The following is a 14,454-nucleotide window of genomic DNA, read 5'->3' on the forward strand; positions in this document are numbered from 1 at the left end:
TTTTTAACCCCTTAAGGATCAGGCCATTTTACACCTTAGGACCAGAGCGTTTTTTGCACATCTGACCACTGTCACTTTAAACATTAATAACTCTGGGATGCTTTTAGTTGTCATTCTGATTCCGAGATTGTTTTTTCTTGACATATTCTACTTTAACATAGTGGTAACATTTTGTGGTAACTTGCATCCTTTCTTGGTGAAAAATCCCAAAATTTGATGAAAAATTAGAAAATTTAGCATTTTTCTAACTTTGAAGCTTTCTGCTTGTAAGGAAAATGGATATTCAAAATATTTTTTTTTATTCACATTTCCAATATGTCTACTTTATGTTGGCATCATAAAATTGACGTGTTTTTACTTTTGGAAGACACCAGAGGGCTTCAAAGTTCAGCAGCAATTTTCCAATTTTTCACAAAATTTTGAAACTCGCTTTTTTTCAGGGACCAGTTCAGGTTTGAAGTGGATTTTAAGGGTCTTCATATTAGAAATACCCCACAAATGACCCCATTATAAAAACTACACCCCCCAAAGTATTCAAAATGACAATCAGTAAGTGTTTTAACCCTTTAGGTGTTTCACAGGAATAGCAGCAAAGTGAAGGAGAAAATTCAGATTCTTCATTTTTTACACTCGCATGTTCTTGTAAACCCAATTTTTGAATTTTTACAAGGGGTAAAAGGAGAAAATGTATACTTATATTTGTAGCCCAATTTCTCTCGAGTAAGGACATACCTCATATATCTATGTAAATTGTTCGGCGGGCGCAGTAGAGGGCTCAGAAGCGAAGGAGCGACAAGGGGATTTTGGAGAGTACGTTTTTCAGAAATGGTTTTTGGGGGGCATGTTGCATTTAGGAAGCCCCTATGGTGCCAGAACAGCAAAAAAAAAAAAACACATGGCATACCATTTTGGAAACTAGACCCCTTGGGGAACGTAACAAGGAATAAAGTGAGCCTTAATACCCCACAGGTGTTTCACGACTTTTGCATATGTAAAAAAAAAATATTTTTTTTCACTAAAATGTGTGTTTCCCCCCAAATTTCACATTTGTGCAAGGGTTAATAGCAGAAAATACCCCCCAAAATTTGTAACACCATCTCTTCTGAGTATGGAGGTACCCCATAAATTGGCCTGAAGTGCATTACGGGCGAACTACAATGCTCAGAAGTGGAGGAGCACGGTTGAGCTTTTGGAAAGAGAATTTGTTTGGAATGGTAGTCAGGGGCCATGTGCATTTACAAAGCCCCCCGTGGTGCCAGAACAGTGGACCCCCCCACATGTGACCCTATTTTGGAAACTACACCCCTCACAGAATTTAATAAGTGGTGCAGTGAGCATTTACACCCCACTGGCGTTTGACAGATCTTTGGAACAGTGGGCTGTGCAAATGGAAAATTTTATTTTTCATTTTCACGGATCACTGTTCCAAAAATCTGTCAGACACTTGTGGGGCGTAAATGCTCACTGTACCCCTTAATACATTACATGAGGGGTGTAGTTTCCAAAATGGGGTCACATATGAGGGGGGTCCATTGTTCTGGTACCATGGGAGCTTTGTAAACACAAGTGGCCTTCAATTCCGGACAAATTTTCTCTTCAAAATCCCAATGGCGCTCCTTCTCTTCTGAGCATTGTAGTGCACCCATAGAGCACTTTACATCCACATATGGGGGAAGGTTCTTACTCAGAAGAAATTGGGTTACAAATTTTGGGGGGCTTTTTTTATTTTCCCTTGTGAAAATGAAAAATTTAGGGTGACACCAGCATTTTAGTGATTTTTTTTTATTTTTTTCATTTTCCCATCCAACTTTAATGAAAATTTGTCAAACACCTGTGGGGTGTTCAGGCTCACTATACCCCTTGTTACGTTCCGTGAGGGGTGTCGTTTCCAAAATGGGGTCACATGTGGGTATTTATTTTTTTGGGTTTATGTCAGAACCGCTGTAAAATCAGCCACCCCTGTGCAAATCACCAATTTAGGCCTCAAATGTACATAGTGCGCTCTCACTCCTGAGCCTTGTTGTGCGTCTGCAGAGCATTTTACGCCCACATATGGGGTATTTCCGTACTCAGTAGAAATTGCGTTACAAATTTTGGGGGTATTTTTTACCTTTTACCTCCCGTGAAAATAAAAAGTAAAGGACAACACCAGCATGTTAGTGTAAAAACATTTTTTTTTTACACTAACAGGCTGGTGTAGACTTCCACTTTTCTTTTTCATAAGGGGTAAAAGGAAAAAAAGCCCCCAAAATTAGTAGTGCAATTTCTCCCGAGTACTGAGATACCCCATATGTGGCACTAAACTGTTTCCTTGAAATACGACAGGGCTCTGAAGTGAGAGAGCGCCATGCGCATTTGAGGACTAAATTAGGGATTGCATAGGGGTGGACATAGGGGTATTCTACGCCAGTGATTCCCAAACAGGGTGCCTCCAGCTGTTGCTAAACTCCCAGCATGCCTGGACAGTCAGTGGCTGTCTGGAAATACTGTGATTTATTGTTTTGCAACAGCTGGAGGCTCTGTTTTGGAAACACTGCCATACAATACGTTTTTCATTTTTATTGGGGGGACAGTGTAAGGGGGTGTATATGTAGTGCTTTACCCTTTATTATGTGTTAGTGTAGTGTAGTGTTTTTAAGATACGTTCACACTGGCGGAGGTTTACACTGAATTTACCGCTAGGGGTTTGCGCTGTGGCAAAAAATTTGCAGCAGCTCATACTTGAAGCAGAAAACTTACTGTAAACCCGCCAGTGTGAACTTACCCTGTACGTTCACATGGGGGGGGGGGCAAACCTCCAGCTGTTTCAAAACTACATCTCCCAGCATGTACTGACAGACCGTGCATGCTGGGAGTTGTACTTTTGCTACAGCTGGAGGCACACTGGTTGGAAAACCTTCAGTTAGGTGCTGTTACCTAACTCAGTATTTTCCAACCAGTGTGCCTCCAGCTGTTGCAAAACTTTAACTCCCAGCATGTACTGATCGCTGAAAGGTATGCTGGGAGATGTAGTTATGCAACAGCTGGAAGGATCGCAACTACAACTCCCAGCATGCAGAGACAGCTGTTTGCTGTTTAGGCTTGCTGGGAGTTGCAGTTTTGCAACATCTGGAGAGCTATAGTTTAGAGACCTCTGCACAGTGGTCTCAAACTGTAGACCTCCAGCTGTTGCAAAACTGCAACTCCCAGCAAGCCTAAACAGCTCTCTGGGCATGCTGGGAGTTGTAGTTTTGTAACATCTGGAGGGTTACAGTTTAGAGACCACTATAGTGGTCTCAGACTGTAGCCCTCCAGATGTTGCTAAGTAACTCACCGGCTTCCGTCGGATCCAGGAAGCTGCGTCGCCGTCCTCTTCTTCCGCCGATCGTCGCCCACTGCCGCCGCCGATGGGTAAGTGGATCTTCGGCGCCGGTCCCTGTCGGTTTCCCCGTCCTGCCCCGCCTATTGTAGGTGGGCAGAATGGGGAAACCGAAAGTAAACCCCTCCGCCCCCAATCTGCTATTGGTGGTCGGTCTAGACCACCAATAGCAGAGATAGGAGGGGTGGCACCTCTGCCACCTCACTCCTATCGCTACAGGGGATCGTGGGTGTCTAGGACATCCGCGATCCCCCTTCTATTCCGGGTCACCGGGTCACCATAGACCCGTAATGACCCGATATCAGCAATCACCCCGGCCCGGTCCCCGCCCGGCACGCGGTGGGGACCCAAATTCCCACGGGCGTACAGGTACGCCCTTGGTCCTTAAGTACCAGGGAGCAAAGGCGTACCTGTACGCCATTGGTCCTTAAAGGGTTAAAAATGAAAGAAGCAATCTTATTGGTTGTTATCTATCTATTTATTTATCTACCATCTGACTATTATCTATCTATCTGTCTGTCTATCTATCTATTATCTCATATCTATCTATCTGTCTGTCTATCTATCTCATATCTATCTATCATCTATCTCCTCTCTATCTATCTATCTATTGTCTATCTATCTATCTATCTCATATCTATCTATCTAACTATCATCATCTCATATCTATCTATCTATATAAAATTGTTACAAGCAGCACAACCCAGTAGTGCAATGGTGTGGTGGATGCCGTCAACACAGTCCCGGTCACTGTCTGTCTGTTAGATGCAGGCAAAGAGGTTCCGCATCACTCCAAAATTGTTCAAAACAGTGGTTTATTATCCCATACAAGAAGTGATACGTTTCACCGGTCTCACACTGGCTTTTTCAAGCATCTATCTATCTGCCTATCTCTCTCTATCTCTCTCTCTCTCTATCTATCTCTCTATCATCTATCTATCATCTGTCTATCTATCTATCTCTCCATCTATCTATCTATCTATCTATCTATCTATCTGCCTATCTCTCTCCATCTATCTATCTATCTCATATCTATCTATTTATCTATCACTTTCTCTCTATCTCTCTATCTATCTCTATCTATCTATCTCCATCTATCGATCCCCTCTCTCTCTCTCTCTCTCTCTCTCTCTCCATCTATCTCTATATCTATCTATCTATATACCTATTTATACTTATTTATCTATATCTCTCTCTCCATCCATCTATATCTAAATGTCTGTCATCCATCTTCTGTCTTACAATGTTTTTGTTTTAGAAGCCATCGTTGTATGTTATCTGGTAAGAATCTAATACACTGCAGATTTGTCATTTATCGTTCCAATTCTAAATTATGCTACAAATATCTAATTGAAAATCCATACAGAGTGAATAAAGTCATGTAAAAGCCGATCTTTTCTCTCCTCTTATTGATCTACAAGCTAAGACTGCAGACTGGACAGGGGTTTGTTTTGTAGTCTGTGACCATGGAAACAGATGAGTCTGCAAAGAAGCTGTGTTCACAAAACAGTGTGAGTCTTCTTGCAATTTTGCCTTCTTTTTTTCTCATAGATTTACTATAATGGAATGGTAAAAATAGTTGCAAAAGTCTATATACCCCCGAAACAATGTAAAATGTATTCAGGTAGACTAGACAGGGTGAGACATATATTATGAAAAATCACAGATGCCATAGAATGGATCAAAGCAATGAAAACAGGTATATAGTGTATCAATATTTAATAGGCAAAGAGTAACAACATTAGAAAATTCCACGGATTGGTTTACACTCTAGGCCTGTCGATGGGATTAGCTTTATATACTGTAAATTCTGAGGTGCCAGCTTGGCATAAATGTTTAGGGTATGGGGATTAGGCAGTGATTATGTATGTGCTTAATTCTGGACAGCTATACCATAACAGGATTTGCTGTTCTTGGAAAAGCGCCCAACAATTTCAAACTACACCAGCAGCTGTCATACACTGCTCAAAAAAATAAAGGGAACACTAAGATAACACATCCTAGATCTGAATGAATGAACTAATCGTATGGAATACTTTCGTATTTACATAGTTGAATGTGTTGACAACAAAATCACACACAAATTATCAATAGAAATCAAATTTATCAACCCATGGAGGTCTGGATATGGAGTCACATTCAAAGTCAAAGTGGAAAACCACTACAGGCTGATCCAACTTTGATGTAATGTCCTTAAAACAAGTCAAAATGAGGCTCAGTAGTGTGTGTGGCCTCCACGTGCCCGTAGGACTTCCCTACAATGCCTGGGCATGCTCCTGATGAGGTGGTGGATGGTCTCCTGAGGGATGTCCTCCCAGACCTGGACTAAAGCATCCGCCAACTCCTGGACAGTCTGTGGTGCAACGTGGCGCCGGTGGAGTGAGACATGATGTCCCAGATGTGCTCACTTGGATTCAGGTCTGGGGAACAGGCAGGCCAGTCCATAGCATCAATGCCTTCCTCTTGCACGAACTGCTGACACACTCCAGCCACATGAGGTCTAGCATTGTTTTGCATTAGAAGGAACCCAGGGCCAACTGCATCAGCATATGGTCTCACAAGGGGTCTGAGGATCTCATCTCGGTACCTAATGGCAGTCAGGCTACCTCTGGAGGTCGGGACGAGTGCCATAGTCCATAACAATAAGAAATGAGTTTACCTTCAATTGGGGTATAGGGAAAAGCTCAGATCTGTATATGCAGTATAGGAGACTGGGCCCATATGAGAGGGTGATTGAGATATATCTCAGGTTCCGACTACTAGATGGAGCATTACTATTGATTTGTTTCTCTCCTATATGAAGGATTTATGCCTTACATACAATATTTTGATATAGTGACCAGCACTCTGTTTCCCTTCATGTACATTGTATTGGAAATATTTCAGAAAGACTCTAGATCATGCGTGCATATGTGTTGTTTAAGAATTATAAATAATGTACTTGTTTTTATACTCTATATAATAAGTGGTGAGCCCTTTCATTTTCTTGTTTGTATACCTCTGGCAAGCACATCGAGGGCTGTGCAGCCCCCTAAACAAATGCCACCCCTCACCATTACTGACCCACCTCCAAACAGGTCATGCTGGAGGATGTAGCAGGCAGCAGAACGTTCTCCACAGCATCTCCAGACTCTGTCACGTCTGTCATGTGCTCAGTGTGAACCTGCTTTCATCTGTAAAGAGCACAGGGTGCCAGTGGCAAATTTGCCAATCTTGGTGTTCTCCTGGAGTCTGTTTCTGACCATTTGAGTGGACACATATGTACATTTGTGGCCTGCTGGAGGTCATTTTGCAGGGCTCTGGCAGTGCCCCTCCTGCTCCTCCTTGCACAAGGGCAGAGGTAGCGGTCCTGCTGCTGGGTTGTTGTCCTCCTACGGCCTTCTCCATGTCTCCTGATGTACTGGCCTGTCTCCTGGTAGCGCCTCCATGCTCTGGACACTACGTGACAGACACAGCAAATCTTCTTGCCACAGCTCGTATTGATGTGCCATCCTGGATGAGCTGCACTACCTGAGCCACTTGTGTGGGTTGTAGGCTCTGTCTCATGCTACCACTAGAGTGAAAGCACCGCCAGCATTCAAAAGTGACCAAAACATCAGCCGGGAAGTATAGGAACTGAGAAGTGGTCTGTGGTCAGCCCAAACAGAACTACTCCTTTATTGGGGGTGTCTTGCTAATTGCCTATAATTTTCACCTGTTGTCTGTTTGCACAACAGCATGTGAAATTGATTGTCAATCAGTGTTGCTTCCTGAGTGGACAGTGTGATTTCACAGAAGTGTGATTGACTTGGAGTTACATTGTGTTGTTTAAGTGTTCCCTTTATTTTTTTTGAGCAGTGTATTTAGGAAGATTTACTGAAGTTGCAATATAGTTAATGCACTCACCCATGTACGATGACTTTCACAATTCATTACAGGCCTAATTGGTTTATAAATCTGAGCCTGAAAAGCTCCCGGAACGGAAGAGCTGGGACTGTAAAAAACTGTTCAGTCAGTGAGCAGCAGAATAGAGAACAAGAGCCTGTGCACACTACGAGAATTCAAATCGAAATTATTCTGAGTGGAATTCTGCTTGCAGCAGCCTCCAGTTGTTTTTAATGTGATTCTGCTGCACTGTGCACACTTCCGCCGTGAAGATTCTGGATTACGGACTCCAGCAAAATAATGGAAAATGCATGAACAAAGTAGGAGACAGACACCTGACACTGGCGCCACTACTTTGATGCGTATACTGAAGACAACATTCCTATTTTAAACTCAGGAATCATATAAACCGACCAACGCAGAAACAAAGTCCGTAATCGCTAGTAACAAAAAAAGAAAAGTACAATTGGAGCACTCACTGGGATGAAATCACTTCTTACTTAGTTTATTGGGTTTGTGGTGGCATACAGACGAGCATGACAGATGGCACAGCTGTGCCATCTGTCATGCTCGCCTATATGCCACCACTAACCCAATAAACTAAGCAAGAAGTAATTTCATCCTGGTGAGTGCTCCGTTTATGCTCCGTTTATGCTACTAAAAATGGAAAATGCATTGCCGTCAATAGGGGTGACACTTTATGTTCCCGCAGACACTGGCGCCAATTCCGCTGGTACCTGCTGCACACAGAATCTCTGTGCCTAGAAATTCTCCAGGGGCATAAATTCTGTAGTGTTCATGGGTCCGTAAAGGATTAAAACTGGATTATAATTGTCGACCCCAAGATGGACTAAAAATGTGTTATATTAAAGAACAGCTTTGGCCAAAAATCTTTGTAATTCATGAATATAACGCTAGTCTTAGAATCTATTTAGTACACATGACTTTGTACGACGGCACATGAATAGTTTTAGGGTGATATTATAGTCTTGTAGGCCACTCTGAGTGTCATCCTATGATGCCTCCATATTTGTATAGAAGCAATGCTTCTAGGGTAGAATGTCTCTGTAATATGTACCTAGGGTGCTATAAAAATAAATAATAATAATATAGTGCATTTGTTCATATAAAAGGACATATGAAATGTGAGTCTCATGAACGTCCACTATGGGAGCATAACCCTATGAGCACCATATTACAGATCTGTACAACCTGGGAAGGTAGTCCTCCATGTGAGAAGGATTTACCATAGAGAACAACAATATAAACCTATGTAACTTGCTGTAATATAACATACCACCATTATTCTAAATAATAATAGAAAAAGATTTTCAAGTAAAGGCATTGTCTCTTTTTCTGAAATGTCCATATGCTGGCAAAATGGATGGGGGTTGACATAACATAACACCTCTTGTAAAATTATGGAATTTCCTATGGTAATAACTGTTACATGATGAATCCTGACTTGAACCTCTAAGACGGCTTGTATGAAGGCTGCTTGATGTTTACATGATGAGTAATACTTACATATAACCCTGCGTAATATGGGATTTATTACCAAAATCTTCCTTTCTGGGGTTAGTCATCTACGTTTTTTTTAATAGATGTTGAAGCTCACGTATTAGACCGCCATTGTGATATACAGTTTAATGTATCTGACCTTTTTTTTTTCTTACTAAAATATGTTTCTCCCATTTCCCTGAACTTGACAAATTCTTCTAGAAAAAGGAAATTTACTGCTGACCGCAAAAAAATATTTAATGGTTCACAAGAAGTTAAGTAAAAAAAAAAATATCTTGTAGATGGACACAATGAGGACAGGTTTTACTAAGGATGGTTTTCACTTTTGCCTTATTCTTTTCTAATAAAATTCTTTACAGTTGTTTTACAGTTGTATCTGCAGGATGACAACCATTATGGCCACCATTACAGCTACCACATGGGTTGTCACCCAGCTTTTTTTTAAGATCTAATATTATATAGCAAAATAGAAGCAGGTGGTATATAGCTGTATACATATTTACATGTACATATTTTTTGTATACAGTTTTTTTCAAGAGAAAAGGGGATGAAGATGGGTCATCTATTATGGTGCTTGTAAGTCCTTATAACACGGGACAATTATCAGCTGAGCAAGCCCAATGAATGAGCAAGGGCTTCTTTATAGACGGATCAAATTGTTTTAGCAAGTTATATGCAGACACCACTGGTGTCTTTTGATACCCTGTAAGCTAATCCACCTAATGTGTCCAGTGCTGGTGAGAATTCACTTCTAGAGCACTGATGCTTATTGGATGCACGAGAACAGAAATCATTCCACTGCCTGTGTACAGGTAAATTTACAGTATGTAATGGGACTGAGTTACTACAGCATGTATGACCAGGACTGACCTACTGAGCATGTGTTACTAGAACTGACCTACTAACCATGTGTGACCCGGACTGACCTACTGAGCATGTGTGACCAGGACTGACCTACTGAGCATGTGTGACCAGGACTGACCTACTGAGCATGTGTGACCAGGACTGACCTACTAACCATGTATGACCAGGGCTGACCTAATGAGCATGTGTTAACAGGACTGACCTACTAACCATGTGTGACCCGGACTGACCTACTGAGCATGTGTGACCAGGACTGACCTACTGAGCATGTGTGACCAGGACTGACCTACTAACAATGTGTGAACAGGACTGACCTACTGAGCAGGTGTGACCAGTGCTGACCTACTGAGCATGTGTGACCACAATTGACCTACTGAACATGTGTGACAAGGACTGACCTACTGAGCATATGTGACCAGGACTGACCTACTGAGCTTGTGTGACCAGGACTGACCTACTGAACATGTGTGGCCAGGACTGACCTACTGAACATGTGTGTCCAGGACTGATCTATTAACCATGTGTGACCAGAACTAAACTACTGACCATGTGTAACCAGAACTGACCAACGGTGCACATGTAACCAGGACTGACCTGCTAACCATGTATGTCCAGGACTGACCTACTGAGCATGTGTAACCAGGACTGACCTACTGGACATGTGTAACAAAAACTGACCCACTGACCATGTGTAACCAAGACTGACTTACTGAGCATGCGTGACCAGATCTGACTTACTGGGCATGTGCGACAACTGGCAACGGACACATTGGGTGGACATTCTGAAGGGAATCAAAAGAAATTCAGGAGGTGCTGTAAAAAATATTTTATAGTGATATTTAGATACAGGAGGGTTTCTTAAAAATTATTTCAATTGAAAAATTATGTTTTGCATGATCTAACATTGTAAAATAATATTTAAAGACACATTCAAAGCCAACACTCTTTTATAAAAAATCTTCTTTATTAGGCTTTTAATTACATGTAGTTGGCATAAAATACATGCAGTGGCTTACAACACCATTCGAGACCGCACATGCATTTGGGTCTATACGGCCCTTTCTTAATATTTAGTAGTGGAACATTTCCTTTAAAATAGGGGCCACTCAATAGGACAACCTCTTTAAGGTGTTGGAAAATCCCTTGAAAGACAATAATCCCAGCAGGCATCTGGCAACTTTTTACACCAAATGGAAAACCTCTGCATTGTTTAGTCTGGTCGTTTTTATCCCTGTGGTTTGGGGACTCTTGCACATTACACTTTGCAATTTTTAAGCTAAAAATGATCTAAATAGACAGTTACACAAGACATAAAGGTTACTGTTAACAAACATTCCTTGTGCTCAAGGACATACTTTCCATTTTAAGATTATATGGATATTCCAGCAATTTTTTTTCCATACATATAGGCTTTCTGGGAAGTTTACTTAAATAGGGATCTCTAAGCTAAGACAGAATTTCCATTTTTTTTTACGTAAGAGTAAGACTAACCATCTGCTAGACTGGTTTCGTCCTGTGAGTCTCCACAGAAGTATAGAAACACAAAGTATATATCTCCCCCAGTAATAAGACATGCATGTGTCTGTCTATGGATGTTCCGGAAGCTCAGGAGAAAGGTGTCTTCTTAGTCCCAAAGGCAAGTCCATCAACTAAATATAGCATGAGACAGAGTGAAGATTTGGATGCACATGGTTGCTGCTTTTATCTTTAAAGCCTATATAAGTTAATAAATCATTAGTGTGTTCTTGCTGCTACTAGCTGCATTGGATTATCTATTGTGGGATTGGTGGTCTAAAAAAGTGGACCCTCATATATTAGACATTTTTCAAAATACCAGGTCAAGGATGCACCAAGTTGTTGGCTCAGTAGTCTGCATGCCCTCCATAGACATCAATAGACAGGGCCACATGTGGCCACCTCTCCTATATGTTACTGCTATAAGAGATCAGGTGGGTTCTGGGTGCCAAAGGTGAGATCTGAGTTTAGTAGGATCGGTTTGCCTTGTTGAAGACATTTCTGTAAAACAGTCAAAAAGTCAAACCTTCTTGCATTAGATTCTTGGTTGGTGAATGCCCATCTTTTGGCAACTTTAGTTCACAATGTGCGAGGGGTTCCCTTTTCAAATTCTGAGCAGAAATCACACCACTTATTGTGAACACAAGACCCATTCATTTTCATTACTAAATATCTGGTTAGGTTCTTCCAAAATACCAACTGGACTGAAGTTCCCCTTATCATAGATACCAGTGGTCGTTGCTACTAGGTCACTTAAAAGTCAGCCGGTCAAGCACTTTGAAGATGCCCTTGTGATTGACATCTTGGGTGTCTGTTCTGTTTCTTTGCTTGGCTTCATCCTTCTGTGGATGGTATGCATGCTGTTATTTCTTTCTGAAGACAGAGATTTATAACCCTGTCTCCAAGGCTTTGGACCTTTCCAATGGATTTTATGGCATAGGACGTGTTTTATTTTAATGATCCTTCTTTGAAAAGTGTCCTGAAAATTTATATTTTTTACTGATAATATGGATCCAAGTGGTCAAGGTGATATCTTAGCAATGATCTTCAAAGTCCTTGTACTATCTCTGATATATCTTATCATGGGTCTTCAAAGTCCTTTTACTATCTGGATTGCAAGGTAAAAGCAACCTAAGTGGAGGATTGCACTTGGTCTTATTTTGATGTCTATCCAGCATAACTTAAATATTTTGGGCCCCAGGGCAAAATCTGTAACAAGGCCCCCAACTATCATGTTCACAATTATAATAATGGTGTTGAGGCTAAAGGCCTTAGTCTTGATATACACAGTGATGTGTTATGGAGTTATTTTCATGTGGCAGAATTATTTTCTCGCAGCCAAAGTTTGCTAACTCCAGATTTTGCACTAAAGCTCAACACGATACTTGACGGCTGGTGATAGACCCAGTTAGAAGAGTTTTCAGCGCTTGCATACAATACATTTTGCTGCCACTTACTTCCAGTTATCTTGACTTCAGACTTATCAGTCTGTAAAACCTTGAGTGTTTTCAGTATAAAAAGGAATTGTTTAGAAATTGTGGACAGTGGTAGAGCTCACATCTGAAAGCACTTGGAAAGTTGTCCTTGAATCACAGCATGCTGTCATTTTTCTGCCTTGTGATGGGTAGATAGGGATATATCTGAGAAGGAGAGTGACGTGATGTGAAGGAAAGAGATGAACATTTGTGTCAGACCACGAGACTGCGGAAGGAACCCATATAAACTTAGTTCAGTTCAATAATTCATCTTGACTTCCTTGAGTAGATACTTTGTGGGTGACATTTTCTTGTACACATGCTTTGACATTTGCTGCGTGCCTTAAATACATGAAACTGGTCAGAATTGTGCCTTGAAGAGCTGCCCAGTTCTTGAGCATTAATGAAAATGAGGTCATCTGTATTTTAGGATCTGTGATTTGTGTCACTTGCGTAACTCCAGACATGTGTTTTACCACTGAGGAATCTGGAAGACAGAACAATACGTTTTTGGAAATCATTGAGGATACACTTATGATCAGTTTGCAAGTGGCCTTAATGGGGTTTTCCCATTAGGACTTTTATAGTAAATTTGGTTGTATAGCATGTGATTCAACTGCTGGGACCCCACCAGTCCTGGGAACGTGCATGCTTGTTTCCCATCGCCTGTGGAATAGTGGCTCCATATTTAGTGCCCCACCTCAGACTTGACTGGTCTGCTGATGGTTCTATATGACAGCTTTAGAGAGTTAGAAATTCCTTATACTCGCGCATGTGTATTCTTGGAGAACTTTCACAATTAATGGAACCACTTCCAGAAATAACATTCCAATAGAAAACTATTAGTTATTCAGCTCTCCAATACATTCTTTGATGTGGCAAAGCTTCATTTATTATGTATATATATCACACTGAATGTACTGTTGACCAGATAATATCGATGTTCTCCGCAAATTAGAATTATTTTTCCAAATCAGGAAAACATAATAATTTAAATGGTGTTTTTCAATTATTCAAAACAGCTTGTTTCCCACTGAAAAGCTTTCCTCAACCCAGAATTATGGAGGATCCTTCCTTGAGCAAAAGCTTTTTCACCATTCGTGTGACTCTTGTATAACCTATCTGCCATAAAATGAAAACCACCTGCCAAATATTGTATTGTTCCCTCTCATGCCCCCCCCCCCCTCAAATAATTTTAAACCTGTCAAGGCTTAAACTCCTCAAGACCTCTGAAGGTGTATGGTTGTATCTGCACCAAAATGTCAGCAGCAGAACCATTTGTGAGGTGTCCCCTCCAGGGATCAGATTTGTTTTCCCAGAAAATCCCTCAGATGCTCAACAAAATTTTTGTATTCTGGGCGGGGCATAATAAGGCTGAAAAGAGCCATTGCCATTAGAGAATACTGCTGTCATGAAGGGGGAAGGGGGGGGGGACGACTTGGTCTGCACAATGTACAAGGACATGGTACATATGAATGCTAGAATTAAGGGTTTTCCAGAAACAACATTGTCCAGACCATCACACTACCTCCACCGGCTTGTCTTCCTCACAGTGCCTTCACTGTACAATTACCCAGTCGTCCACAAGTAAAATAAAATCTGATTCACTGGACTAGGCTGTCCTCCATTGTTGCATGGTCTTGTTTTGATGCTCTTCATTGTAGGCGCTCTGGTCAGTAAGCAACTTTTCTATGGGTATAGACCAAATGAGCTAGACTTCACTCCCCACATGCATAATGTGCCATGGTTGACCTAACCCTGTCATTGGTACACCAGTTACACTTTATGGGCCACTTGGAAGATACTAATCACTGCATTGTTGTTTTGGAGATCCTGTAATTCAGCCATCTAGTCATC

General features: G+C 41.3%; 1 protein-coding gene across 1 annotated transcript in view; it reads left to right on the forward strand.

The window, feature by feature from the left end:
- FGF10 (fibroblast growth factor 10) overlaps positions 1–14,454 on the forward strand; it is a 105,176-nt gene that overhangs the window by 15,890 nt on the left and 74,832 nt on the right. The gene's annotated exons all lie outside the window — the stretch shown is intronic.

Source organism: Hyla sarda, chromosome 1 (assembly GCF_029499605.1).
Source record: "Hyla sarda isolate aHylSar1 chromosome 1, aHylSar1.hap1, whole genome shotgun sequence".
NCBI lineage: Eukaryota > Metazoa > Chordata > Amphibia > Anura > Hylidae > Hyla > Hyla sarda.